Source organism: Camelina sativa, chromosome 16 (genome assembly GCF_000633955.1).
Source record: "Camelina sativa cultivar DH55 chromosome 16, Cs, whole genome shotgun sequence".
Taxonomy (NCBI): domain Eukaryota; kingdom Viridiplantae; phylum Streptophyta; class Magnoliopsida; order Brassicales; family Brassicaceae; genus Camelina; species Camelina sativa.
Genome location: NC_025700.1, coordinates 7,078,370 through 7,083,574, shown reverse-complemented (window position 1 = coordinate 7,083,574; position 5,205 = coordinate 7,078,370).

The window sequence follows — 5,205 nt, the reverse complement described above, 5'->3', positions numbered from 1 at the left end:
CATTTTAACTTTCAATAGACTTCCTCATCTCTATAGGCTGAAGCTAGCTAAGTCATGTTAAATTCGAGGAATGAGCATACGATCTTGATTGTAGAAGACTTCTTAAATTTATCTGATTCATGGGGATTTAAGAAGCTTAGAGGCCTAGATTTATCTGATTCACGGGGTATTTCAGGAGCTTGATTTGTGTGAGTTTTCTGTAGTATTTTTTTGTTTTTTTCTTAAGATTTTAAACTTTCTGTTCTCATTCTTTTTTTTTTGTGCAGTGGCGTTGTGGAGTGTGGCTTACGTTTGGAAGTTCTGACACTTCACAGATGTGAAGATCTATTGGAGGTACACGTATGCTATCTTTGATTTTGTTTAATAAATTGTAAAATCCTTATACTAACTCTTATCAATCTATATGAAGGTTTAACTTGGAAAAATTTTCGCGCAACTCTGTAGTGTAACAGCCTTCTTCCAGAAGTTTAAGACAGTGGTATTGTTTTTTTGTTTATGTTTTTGAGTAATAAATTCTATATGAAATAACGATTATCAATCTAAATTGTCTGTTTTGACTGTTTTCTCTTTATTTTTGTTGTTTTCTAGATTGTTACTGGAGTGGAAGGTAGAGGTAACTTAACTCCAGAATTTTTAGACAAGGATTGGTGTTCATGATCTGCAGGCAGCAAGACCTGCAGTGAGGATCATCTTAAGCTTTGAAATGTAAGTATATTATCTTGATTAGCATAATATAATAATTTGTTAATGAATAACTTGTAATTTACGTTTTGTTTTGGACAGGCGGAAAGAGATAGTGTTTGATCTTGATGAATACAATCAGTTTTTGTTGGATGCAGGTGATCCAACTAATGGCCAACATTTTGCTGAAGAATAATCAGATGAAGTTGTGATCGACTTTGAAGCTGAAGATAAAGATGGGGATGATGAAGAGGATGAAGAAGATGATGCTACTGCTCCAAGACTCATACACCAGGTGATTTGAGGAGTGGTATTACCGTATTATTAATTAAGGAATCAATGTAATCAAATTTGAAAGAATTTAAAGTTTCTTTAAAGACTCATACACCGGGTGATTCGATATTTTTGGAGGAGTGGTATCTATACTAGGAATCAATGANAAAAAGATTTTAAAATCGGTTTTAAACTTAATGCACTTCATCTTGTAATGTAATTTGTTTGATAGTATTTTTTTTTTGCGGGAATAATATTCTGAATTTTTAACTTCTAGTAGCCATTGATTCTGACATTTTAACTTTCAATAGACTTCCTCATCTCTATAGNTAATTCTCTCTACTATCCTTATAACCAAACAGAATTAAAATATTTTAAATATCCATATATATAATATTCTATAATTAATATATATATTTAGAAGATTTATTTCATATTAAAAAAATAGATTCTCCTATCATCTTTTTTTTTATTTTAATTTTTAAATGTAGTAAATCATCATATAATACATCAAGTTAATAAAATGTGTATTTTTTTTCCTGTATATATTGTGATTTGAATTTTTTTTAAATGAACATATATTACTCAATTAATATAAAAGTTGTGTGTTCAACATACATATATAGTGAATTTACTGTATATAGTAAATTATATAATTTTAAGAAGTTTATAATTTATAACTGGTATGTCTAAACTTAATAAAAAGTTTAAAATTATGAATATTTAAACATATTGAATTTTCAAAATAACACAAACGAGTTATATTACATGACGGGTTCTATGACATTACATGATTGAATTGATAATATTAAAAATAAAATATCATTAATATGATACTTTAATACGGGTTAAATCTTTATTTTACTATTTTAACAACACCAATATAAAATATATCGAATAAAACTGATTTAATTAAGATTGTATTAAATAAAAATTGTTGTGCGGTATACTATGAATTATATACTAAATCACCAAAATTAACAAAATCATACATTTGCAAAATTAGTATTAAAATAGTATATTAATAAAAAATAAAAATAAAAAACTTGTCATGCGGGATACCGCGGGTCATAATCTAGTTACGGTATTATTACTTAAGGAATCAATTTAATCGAATTTGAAAGAATTCAAAAGTTTCTATATAATTTTAGTGTTATTCAATTGTGTGCTTTCTAGATTCTATTAAATTTTAGTATCTATTCAACTTACTAAGGTTGCTTGTGATGGTATGTTGTTTTAAAAGAATTTAATAGAAAATTCAAAGAATTTCACGTGCTATTGTTTGGCTAGCATTAGTTAAGATGTTTAACAATATTTTAAATTTTATTTTTCTTTTCAACATCGAATTTTTTGTATTTTTACAATTATTAGAATTTAATCTCAAAAATATTTCTTCCACACAATCTGAAAAATTAAACCTTTTCTATAGATTCTGATTTTTCAAAAAATGTTAAAATACAAAATAGAAAGTGGCATTCCAGCCTAATTTTTTTCTAAACACTGGCTTATGAGTTTATATACAATAAAGTAACTCTTTGTAATATCTTTACAAACCAAATCTTACTCTATAAAATGTACCTAAAGAATATAAAGACTAGGTGCTAATTCTGACTTTTTAACTTCTAGTTGCCATTGATTCTGACTTTTTTAACTTGTAATAGACTTCCTCATCTCTATAAGCTGAAGCCAAGTCATGTTAAAATCGAGGGATGAGCATACGATCTGATTGTATAATAAGACTTGACATTTTCGTCTATTGAATTGACCTTCAAGGGAAGTTATACATTTTGCTGAGTTAAGTTAGAACTTTTGTTTACACCAAGGCATGCTTTTCCTTGCAACCTCGAATTTGATCCATGATTTAGTACCTTTGCTGACTCTCCCATCTCTCACGAAAGAGACTTTTGTCAAACCGAAAAGGTTTTCTGACGTTTGGGTTGGAGACATCAATATTATGAAATTGGTATATGATCTGAACCATTGAAATCCAAATTTTTTGGTTCAAAGTGTGGATAAGAGGCAAGAAATTCAGAATTTTGTAACACGCGGTTTAGAAAACACTCAACCTTTCTCCCCCTTTTTGTTTTCATACTTAAGTAATTTGGCCGTCGCCCTGCCATCTATGGATATTGACATTGGTGACGATTCAATTATACTTCAATTATGTGATTTTGAGATTGATTTCAAAGAGAAAAAGAGGAGTATTGTTCACATTCCACTTCTGTTACAATATATTTTGTTTCAAAGTCTGGAGAATCCAGAGCCATCATCAATACTAGTTTGTAGGATAATGCGATATGCATTTTTGAATCTCTTCAAGATAGTGTTAGCCAAACATTGGATTTGCATTTGAGTGAAGTCGATTTTGCAAAAAAAAAAAAACAAGAAGAGGAAAATAACATATATCACCAAGACAACATATATAGTTAACATTCTTTTTTTATATAGTTTTTTTTGTTCTCTAGTTTCAATCTCTCCGTATAGCAAATGTTGTTGTAATCATCTGTATTTTAATGGTTCTGAAAAAAAAATGTAAAAAGACAAATAAAACAGAAGGTGTCATCTGAATCTGAAGACATAACGACACAGATTCCTCAGACTTCGTTGTCTTTCTCTTCTTGTAGGGTCCCTTTTAACCCCCAATGCCAATTATGTCTCTTCCCTCATTTGTCCTCATCCATTTTTATTTTATTTTATTGTTTTAATAATTCTAGACTTATTAATGGACAAAAACAAAATCATTTAAGAGTTGAGTGAAAAAAAAAACATCAGTGGATACAAAAAAAGGAAAACACTAAATTATTATGACCCAACTTATCATCAATTATTTTGTATTTTTTTCTTATCATCGATTATTGTTGAGAGCTACTCGACTAATTTAATTTTTCCAAATTTATTAATATTAACATGCATTCAATTACAGATGTCACATTTAGGAGTCTCATTCCATAACATTTGAAGTCGACCAAAAAAACAAAATTTAATATTCCTGAACAAAAAACAAGTGTAAAAGAAAGAGTATTTACTATTTTTATTATTAAAAGGGACTAATATTTTTTTTAATCAATCTTTATTTGAAACAAAAATAATAAACCAATAGATTACAAAAAAAACAATAAATCTGTTTGACAAAAAAAAAAAATTTTAAGATATAAAAATGGAATCAGTTGGCCAATCATGTTTCAGCTTATAAGTATTTAACGTGGGAGACAAAGCAAGCCGCCATGATGATGCCACGTGTATATTCACGTATGTGCCAGCTCAGCAACTAAACAGGTCAACTGTCGTAGAAAGTGTTTTACTTTTACTACTAAAGTTGTCTTTAGCTGTCACGAGCGTAAGTTAACGAGTTGTCTACAGTTTGTGTTTTAAATGCGCGTCATGCGCAATATAGACCTGATTGGTAAGGAAGGTTATTTTTGGTTATAGAGATTTTGACTTTAAAATTTTAGTTGTAGAGAATTTGGTTGTAAATACTTTGACTATAAAAACTTTAACTATTAAAATATGATTGTTTACTAGCAACTTTTAAAGCTGTAGTTGTTTTTAAATTATTATTATATATTAATAATACAATTTAATAAATATAAATTATGCAAGAATTTATTTATATACCAATTTAATAACAAGAATAAATTTTATTGATAATAAATTAAAAATTTTAAAAATGTAAGTCAATCAAATATGTGATTTTTTTGTTTGAAAATTATGTTTTTTCTTTTGTTTTTGGTGACTGATTTTCATTGATTTTAATTGTTTTGTATGTTTTTTTTAATTGAGTAGTCAAAAATCCATTAAATACTAATCAATACATTGTTTTGAATGTTACTCTTTTATTAATGAAGAATTTCATAAACTTTTTTACACCATTGTTAATGATGATGATGAAAAAATAAAAATTATTATTGAAATGGATCTTAAAAGAAAGAGAAAAAATGAGAGTTATTAATTTGTAAAAGTATAATATATATACAAATACTTTGGAGAGCTTTTAAATATAATGGAGAGAAAAAAAATATTTTTGTAATTGTTTAATTTTAAAACATGGTTTTGACGCTCTTAAAAAAAATGAGAAAACAAGGAAAAAAAATAAAAAAGTGGTTTACAAAACTTGTTAAAACATAAAAGCAATAAAAATTTGATTGCCAGGTAAATGCTTTAAATAATTTTAAAATCTTAAAAGTCTATTACCAATCAGGGGATAGTCTCTCGCTTTGTCCTTGTCGTTTGGGCCCAAACCCTTTTTTAGTT